The 9,832-nt window shown below is 35.5% G+C and overlaps 1 non-coding gene across 1 annotated transcript; it reads left to right on the top strand.

Annotated features, from left to right (window-relative positions):
• The first annotated feature begins 4,018 nt into the window (after nucleotides 1-4,018).
• Nucleotides 4,019-4,090, top strand: Trnav-cac (transfer RNA valine (anticodon CAC)). The gene has a single exon. It is a non-coding gene; the product is annotated as a tRNA-Val (tRNA).
• The last annotated feature ends 5,742 nt before the right edge of the window (nucleotides 4,091-9,832 follow it).

Below are 9,832 nucleotides of genomic sequence, written 5' to 3'. Positions count from 1 at the left end.
AGCAACTTAGCAAGGCCCTAAGCAACTCAGTGAGACTCTGTCTCTAAATAAAATACAAAAAAGGGCTAATGATGTGGCTCAGTGATTGAATGCCCCCTGAGTTTTCTACCCCCAATACCAAAAAGAAACCAACAACAACAACACTTCCTATATTCTAGGAGATACTTGCACTGTTCTCTTTATACAGTTTTAACCTACAAGTTCCTGTTACACCAGTAAGTTATTGTAAGCACTTTTAAAGACACTTGTATGAAAATCCCAATCTGAAGCAATTATTTTAATGTCAATTAACTTGGAATTTTCTAAACCTGCTTTGGTTCCTTTCTTGTCTTTTTTTTTTCTCCTCTAGTAAATCAAAATTATCAAGCTGTAGGAATAAGGAAAGGTAAGTGCTGAACCTTATTACAATATTATCAGCTACATACAAGAAGCAAGGAACTGTCCCAAGCTTATCAGATTGTCTCTATTCTTTACAAAAAAAAATGTATCAGTTAGCTTAAAATGCTGTGTCATGCCAATTGGCACTGGATTTCTGTTTGTTTGGTTTTTTTTCCCCTTTATCCTTCCCTACAATTTCTTCCCCTGGCACAAAAATCGCATACATTTCTTATTCTTTGGTAGAAACTGACATTGACACTTATCCTTATTTTGACTTGGGTTCTGTTTGTTGTTTTCACTGTTGACATAAGTCCCCACTTCAAGAACTAGTCATTGCAATAGAAAAATACTGATAAGGGAGAACCATATAATATTTCTAACCTTCATCCCCACTATGCAGCAAATTTATTACGATTAATTTCATAACTGTTTGTGCTATGTTATTACGACTAAATCCTGTAGTTGGAAATTCTGGACAAGACAAATGCTATCTTTTCTAATGAGTTAACTGAGACCCTAAGAAATAAGAGTGATTTTCCCAAGAATGCTCCATTGATTTTTGCATTACTTTCCTAATTGCAGTCACTCTTCAAATATTTCACAGTGCGTTAGCATTGCAGATTCATCATAGCCAATTCTAATACAGTAGGAAGTTTCATTACATATTTAATTATATTATTAATTAAATTGATGCTGTCCTAATTAAAATAACACTCTTCTTGAAATACAAGAAAAGTTAATTTAGATAACTCCAAATGGTTATATAAATTATGTTTTCAAATTGACATGATATTTATAAACAAAAGTGTAGATCTGACTTTTCAATAATTATACTAATGAAGAAAGCAGATCCAGCCTCTTGTAAACAAATGTTTAGGAAACAATTGTTTTGTGAAGAGTTGTGTGATAATTAGGGAATTAGAGCACATTAAACATGGTGCCTTATGAACACATTTCAATTTTTCCTTTTCTTACTTCATCACGTTAATATGATGAAGATAATAACTAAAAGTAGTCATATGAAAAGCCAAGCCTAATAAGACAAAGTTAAATCAGGATAAATTAATCTAATATATTTCTAATTTTTAAAAAATGACATGTGCTACTTTGTATTTTAGAATACTATTTAAAAATTCTTGTCCATGGCTTTCTTTACTTTTGCCCATCTCTTTCCAACATTGAAAATCAGGCCAGTCACTGTGATTTTGTGATTGCTCTTATGAAATTTGCAGGGAATAAAAGCACTTGACCTACATTTTCCTTTAGGATCTTCCTTCAGTAACCTGAGAGGAAAAAAAAAATCAGAGTTCATAGTGAGAACAATAATCTTTCCTATACCACCTACACTTTTGTTCTCAGGGTTCTGCAATCAACTGTGATAGCATTTGAGGACACTAATCAGTCAGATTGAGGTTATTGATCCCAGAAAAAGTGCATGAATGATTTCCTTTTCACTTCTTCATATCTGTGAGTAGCTCCAAATAGAAAACTCAGTAACATCAATGACTCAAAACCACCTATAAACAAATGTGTAAAGTCATAATAAATAAAAATGAAAGAATTTGTGTGATATTATTAGCATTCATATTTGGTTTTGAGAGAGATTCTTGATCAAGGCAGCATCCACCATACAACTACTCTTTCCTATACAGAAATTTGTGAATAGTGAGGGTATAGCTACAAACACTCCTAAATATCTCTTTTGTTAAACCCTTTGATATGTCAGTTTGAGCTTTTGGAGGACCAGCCTTTAGATTCACACTGACATAATAGGGATTTGTGTTTGATCATGTACACAGGAATCGCGTACACAGATAAGTTGTAAAAAATCCAGATTTATAATGAGGTTTTTGTGCCTTTTCCATATATATCCCTTAACAGGAGAGCTTCAGGGTGCCATTTATACTCTCTTGTATCTAAAAACCCCAGTTTCAAATATCACATCCTCATAAGCAGCTAATAGTATGCTATCCATATTGTCTCAGTATGCACTTCAAAGACCCTCATACTGAAACAGTAGATGTATAATTAGCTCAGGAAAGTGGTCAATAAGATGGAATTTTTTGTTAGTCACATCCATTCATCTTATTGGATGAGTATCTCATCACTGGCATTAGGGAGGAACATAATTTATCCTTGATGCAAGGTGGAAGTCCAATTATTAAAATTTTAACAAGTAAATTTGGGTAGTATCAACAGAAGGAGATTCATTAATGAGTTCAAATAATGGATGACTATTTCTAGAAATTGTTGAATTCACTACAGAAATATAAAGAACAAATAAGGGCAAGTAACACACAATTGAAAAACAAGTGTGAAATCCAGATGATCTCACCTCCTGAATGAAAAGAGCAGAGAAAATTAAGGACTGTTATCTATGATCTGGTTGTCTGAGTGACTGAACTGTAAAGAAAACTAAACACCTATCCAAGAAAAGTCTGTTTTCAGGGTGCTTATTGGGAAAATTTGAGATTTTGATATTTAGGTGGATTCCCCTAAATGGACTAATGATATCTAAATGGATTTCCCTCTATATATTTTGAATTCTCTACCACCTTTCAATCTTCTGTTCCTGAAGAAGTGCATTGTGTCCTCACTACGTACACACACAAATAACACACACACACACACACACATGCACACTCACAATTATATGCACACACACCTCCCCTTTATTAAAAATAATTCATCACTTTTCAGGATGTGGCCTTTCACCTCTCTTTTTCACCATTCTGATAATAACTGTTATAAGTTAGAATGTAACATTCCTGGGGTATTGCTATACTTGATATGTAAGAAAGTGGACTATATAACAAAATAGTTGCAAGATCTTAGCTGGCATAAATTGGCAGAAGCCACTGAAGTAAAGACAGGACTGTATTCTGAAGGTGCTCCATAAAGGTTATTAATACATGTTCTTGACTCTGGGAGAATGCGTTGATATGGAAGTGCACCAGGAAAGCACTAGACTGAACCTCCTGGTGAGGAGTCAGGAAGATATTGCAAACTTGCTAGTAGGATTATACTTAGAAGCACACAGTGGGACAGACCATAATGAAGAAAGTTGAAAGGACAGAAATCCATGGCAAAAACTGAAAGAAGAGATTTTAAAAGTGAAAATATGGAAATGGATATACAGTACATACTCCACCAAATCCTACAGATTCTTGTTTTCCAGATGAAAGTCCAAAGGACCCACCACATACCAAGGCTATAAGGAACATTATGGCAACAGAATCAGCATCATTAAATTTTAGTGGTAACCTCCTCTCCCAACTAGGGTTAATGATGGGGAGGTTATTATAGAACCTGTCTCACAATGTCGATGTAGATTATATGACCCTGAAAAAAGAAGAGACCAGATGATGTTTCTCAAGCATCAGGAAAAAAAATGTATTTCAATTATTGTAATGACATGAGAATCTGGAGAGGTAGCCAGGGGTGTCTGACATGTGAAGAGTTACTGATCTGATTAAAAGACAGCCATTTGCCTAGGCACAAATAAATGATAATTTTTACCATCAGAGGAAATAAAAATGGATGATTGAGTATCTAATGGAAGTCATCCCAGTAAAAATCATGACTGTTGGTCCAATTTTAGACTGAACTTGTTTTTGCATGAAGAACTCATTGATAGAAATGAGTGTAGCTCAGTTGGTAGAGTGTTTGTCTCACAAGCACAAGGCCCTGGGTTCAATCCTCAGCACCAAAAAGAAAAAAAAAAGAAAAGAAAGGAAAATGTGTATAATTTCTTGAGAAGTCCACTAAAGAAACTATACAGTAATGATTTCCCCACTATTTTCTTCAAATAGTGACCTATCACCATTTACTCAGATAACTGTATATGCAAATAAAGAGACATGCATGGACATTTGAAGACTCTTGGATTCCAGGGTCTGAGTTTGCATTGGTAATCCAAATCCATACCATCATTTGGACCCCTATAAGAAAAGTGTTATATATGGACCAAGTAATAAATGGAGGCCAGGTCACAGTCACATTGTGGTTGCACTTGGCTGACAGACCTAAGCAGTGGCATTTCTCTAGTCTATATGTACATTTCAGATTGATTTGCTTGGCAGCTGTTACAAATACCATAGTGGCTTTTGGCCCGGGAAATAAGAACTATAGCAGTGCAAAGGTTAAGTGGAAATTTCCGAAATTACCCCTCTCCCAAGCAAGACAGAGAACTAAAAACAATATATGCAGCCTTTGAAGGATAATGAATATTATGTCTTTCTTATATAATAATCTAAACAAATCACAGAGGTGATTATTCCTATCATTTCTCCATTTAATTCACCACTCCAGCCCTCACAGAGACAGATTGGTCATGGAAAGAAACAGGAGATACAGGTTGCTGTAAATATAGCCCTGACATTCAAGGCATGTGATTTTGCAAATGCTATGATGTTATAACTGTATGACTAGAAAAGAATAACTTATGGAACTTGTGACACACCCCAGTGGAATAATCACAAGGCAGGTCCCTGGGATTCTGGAAGAGGATTATGCATTTACCAGAGCAAGTCATATGCCTTTTGATAAACCTCAAGTTTTCTGGAGAAAGAACATGCTAAATAAGACAGATATGTGCACAGCTTTCATAAAACAACTTTTGGAATGCTCTTGGGCTTAAGTAGAAGTAAAACAGCTGATCATTGGACATCAAATGACCATAGTTCTTGAACTGCTTATGTAGACCTGGATATGTTAACCATAAAAGATTAGGTCAGCCTAGCAGAAATTTAGCATAAGATGGAAGTGTTATATCCCAAATTAAGCATGAGAAAAACCAAATGGAACAAGGATGTTGCATGGAAAGGAAATCCCAACCACAGTGGCATAGTGGAGCAAAGCAGCTTACCTTATGCCTATGACATTAAAAAGGGAAAGGAAAAAAGCAGGTTCCCACAGTCCTATTCGAGAATATAATCCCAATACATAAGAACTCCTAGTAGACCTCACCTCTTAAAGGTTCTCCCAGCTTCCAGTAGTGCCACTGGCTGGCAATCAAGCAATCATCAGAAGGGCCTTTGAGAGAGATTCCAGATACAACTGTACCATGTGGTGAGTTTTTTCTTATATTTTTCCAGAAGGAGGAATAATCTGAGAATGAGGGCAGCTTCAGGGAAATTTAAATATTTCATTTTTCATAATTTTTGTATCATTTGTCTTCATTAATATTAGATGACTTCTTTTAAAAGATATAAGATATCAAATCAAATATGTTTCAATCAAAGCTGTTAAAAATCACATCTTTTGGAATATGAGCTAATAGCTTTTCAGTGGAAGATTGCTACTTTGCATATAGTCTTTAAAAATAATGGAGCTCTGATCATTCATGTACAGTATATTTTTGCCCAAATAAAACTCATTTGTCCATTTATTTGAAAGAATTTACAAATGAAAATTTTTGAAATTTTTCAAAAGTTTATAGACTCATATACACTTTTTTTTTTGCTACCAGACTCATCTGTGGTCGACTAAATGATTTGTCTAAGCCCATCACATTTCCCTTGTCACTCTACCTATGGTAGAGGCCTAATGAACAAATGCAGGAGAAGAAAATGTGAGAGAAGTGTTCTGTGGGACTTCTGGGCAAGGAGTCCTTGCTGCTAAGAGAGAGAGACGAGATGAGCATTTCCTTCCAATGGACACTGCCAACTCTATATTCAGTGACTAGAAGTTGTCCCTCTCCTATTCTAAACATTAAGTTAAACATGGTAGAAGGTAAAGCAAATGGGATGGAGAGAAACTGAGCCACAGCTTCCATGTCCAACAGCCTGAACTCATCTTGTATCTAGACTTTTTATTACAGAGACAATATCTTTTCTTATTAAAACTGTTTGCACTGGAGTTTCAGTTTTCAGTTAGGAAAACGAAACTTGATAGATCTCCAATTCCTCTAGGGAAAAAATATCAACAGAGATCAATTAACTTCTCATCATGAACACATATACATTTCATTATAAAGGATAGAATTTCTCAACTGAAATATACTAGCTAAATTAATGATTAAATTGTATAGATTTCATAATAAATAATCCCGAATAAGTGACATTTTTTCCTGCTAAAGAAAGGAAATATGTATGTTGACAAAGATAAGAGGAAATTTAGGATATTTGTATTTTCAATTACTTAGTGAGATCCTTAGGTATTATCATTTGCTTTATTTACTAATTTTTAGAAATAAAGATATACTTGACCCAGTTTCTGAGCTAGTCTCTTGAGAAATTGTGGGAGATTAGTAACTGGTGTTTGCTCATTGAAAATGATGGAATTGGAACTTCAATGTTATGATCAACCTTAGTCCTGAATAAAACCAGCTTACGAACATAATTCTGAATTCTCTTCATGAAACTGCCTCTTGATTCTAAAACTAGAATATTATCAAGAATGGTAAAGCATGAGAAAAGACAAAAATAAAGATACATATAGCATGAACTTCTCCAAATAGAACAATGTGACTTGATGTTGCTTTAGAATTTATTGCACTTAAATTTTTTTATAAATGATCTGAACAAGGATCATAGATGTTGAAATCTTCATATTAGTAGATGACTTTCTCTTCTGTGAGTGGTGTAATGTCAGACTCTCATCTCTATAGTCCAGCTGAACAAGGGCAGTGGGGTAAATTACATTCAGGCCAAAGAACATGCCCAGAGACAGCAAGGGAGACATATGCTATACTGGGGAAAGCTTATAGAAATCAGAGACTGTTCCAAAGAAGAGTTCATTGGTAACAGGCTTACAGATAGTATCACTGTCTGTCCCTCATTGTGCTTTGCCAAGGAGCTCCTCTTCTCCTTCACATTTTGTCCAGTGGTGGTCATCTGGATGGGCACCATATATCCTTTCCACAGTGACCTCAGTTTCCTGTCAGTCCCCACTCAAAGTTCTTATGTTAGGCTACAGAAGCAGTGACATTATTAGCATTAGCATTAGCTTGCTTAGTTTGCCAGCATCCCAAAGAGCAATTGTCTTGATGTTCATGCAAGAAGGTAGCTTTACATACAACACTAACTTTTTCTACTTCCCAATATGCATAAGAGAAAGCAAGTCCTCTAAGATGATATGCATCTGCACTTTCTGGCCCTTGCTAATGGTTCTCTTAACTTGGCTAGTTTTGTGGAAACAGAAAGGGTGAATTGAGCAACATGGTGTCTTACTATACCCTTCTCTCTTTTTTTGGGGGGGGGGTGGGTACCAGGGATTAAACTCAGGGGAAGTTGACTACTGAGCCACATCCCCATTCCTATTCTGTATTTTATTTAGAGCCAGGGTCTCACTGAGTTGCTTAGCACCTGGAAGTTGCTGAGGCTAACTTTGAACTCACAATCCTCCTGCCTCAGCCTCCCAAGCTCCTGGGATTACAGGCGTGTGTCACCATCCCCTTCTCCTTTAGTGATGATACACATAATGAGTGGTGAAAGTATTTAAAATCCTGGGTAGATAGAGGAACAGGAGGTGAATTGCATTATAGTTAGTTCAAAGTAATGCGTTTTTTTAAAAAGTAACCAAAAATTTAATTAGAAGAAAGTAGAATTGATTTATTTATTAATAATACAGGAAATGTATTCTACTCTTATATTTGGCAATGGTCCTTGAAGAGTACGTAGACTGCAGACTCACAGTAATCTCAGAGGCTGACATGAATCTAAAAGCCAACAGCCTCAGGAGAAAGTACTGGAACCAGTTCAGCAGTAAGGTAACTTCAGTGCACTTTTTGAAGGAGTCAATGAGATCTTTTAAAAAAAATTTTCTCTAAAGTTACCAAAGTGGTCAAAGTTGTCTTGGAGATAATCCTGTATTAAGCTGTTGTATTAAGATAAGGATGCACCCTATGAATTTTCAAGCTCCACAATGGCTCTGAGGCAGGTCTGTGGCATCTCTGGGATGACTGTAGTGTGCTCTGTCAACAATCAAAGAAGACTTGCAAGTGAACAACAGATCCATGCCATCTAGCAGTTCAAGGGGGTCTTGGTCTAATCACGTAGTCTCTATTCAGTTCTTCCCATGGACCCTTCCCACTGGAGGGGTATGTGTGTTATTGTGTTTAGTAATCTTTAAGTTAGCACAGGATGCTTTCAACTAATTACCATTGTTAGAAATTTCAGTACTAAATCTAGTTTCTTTATTTTTAGATTAAGTTCTTAACTCTTCTCACCTTTCCTTTGAAAATAAGCAGAGAACATTGGCCACAGTCAGTCAGTAAAGAGCTAGAAAGTGTTGTGCTGAGGCATAAGAGAGAACAAATCTCCATGCTTTCATCAGTCATTTCTTACTGGCCACTTTTATGCAGAAATATACTGTGCAGAAGAACAAGGGACACGCTATAGGAGTTCTCAGCCTGTGTTCTTCTTCTAAAATGTGAGTCCCTTCAAAGTATACATCACCATTTTATATCCATGTCCTTAGCACAAAAGGTAAATTTATGAATTTATAAATTAATGGTGATTTCTTACAGGACAACCATAATTAGAGAAGGAAGTACAAGTTCTATCAATAAGGTCATTGTGAACATGTGTCTTGAGTGCACATATGTGTTCTCAGATGGCCTACAATTCAGATATTTCATTATTCATATTCTTAGTGATTCCCTGTGTTTGTGTAATTTCACCTTACTCTTCACCCCCACATATGATGACAGACATACAGAACAACTGTGCCAGAGAATATCAGAGAGGACCAGGACCAGTGGACAATGAAACAGTTGAGATAGGCCCTGAAGTATGAGATTCAGACAGAAGAAGCAAGGATGAAAGCTGTTGGATCTCTGTGAGGGTCAGCTGATGCTGCGATAGAACATTGTCAGAAAGTCATGGAGAACTGGCTGAAACACTCAGAAGAGATTACTGAGGATACATCTTCTCCAAGGCAAGGATTTTCTTCAGTAGACATTTTTATTGAGAACTTCATCCCTAATTTCTGTGCTAATGTATCATTCATTATTGTGGACAACCTAATAAAAACATATTTATATTTCTGAGAGTACAGAAAATAAAATAATGTATTCCATTTTTCTTCCAAAATTACAATTCACCCACACCTCAAGTGGCATATTAAATTCAGGTAATTGAATCCAAAAAAGTGACTTAAATTTATCGTGAGGATATTTTTCTTCATATTGAGTAAAATCTTGCCTATCAACTGTCAGCACATTGTTCTCTGAAAGTACACTGAAAAAAGTGACAATTTTCTACATGACATCTCTTCAACTTTTTGAAAATATTTATTACATTGATCTCTGATCTATCTTTGAAATTAAATATACACAATCATTTCACTATGTGTTTTCTTTATATAAATTTTAGAGACTTCTTAATCTATAAGCAGAATTAAATGACATGTAGACATTTTCTAATTAATATATTACAAAAAGTAGACTATTGTCCCAGAATCACATTATATTTTTATCTTAATTGTTATAATATTCATTTTAATTTTCCAA

Source organism: Marmota monax, unplaced genomic scaffold (assembly GCF_021218885.2).
Source record: "Marmota monax isolate L192 unplaced genomic scaffold, Marmota_monax_Labrador192_F-V1.1 WCK01_AAM20220418_F8-fsc00033, whole genome shotgun sequence".
NCBI classification, from domain to species: Eukaryota; Metazoa; Chordata; class Mammalia; order Rodentia; family Sciuridae; genus Marmota; species Marmota monax.
This window is presented reverse-complemented; position numbering and strand designations above follow the sequence as displayed.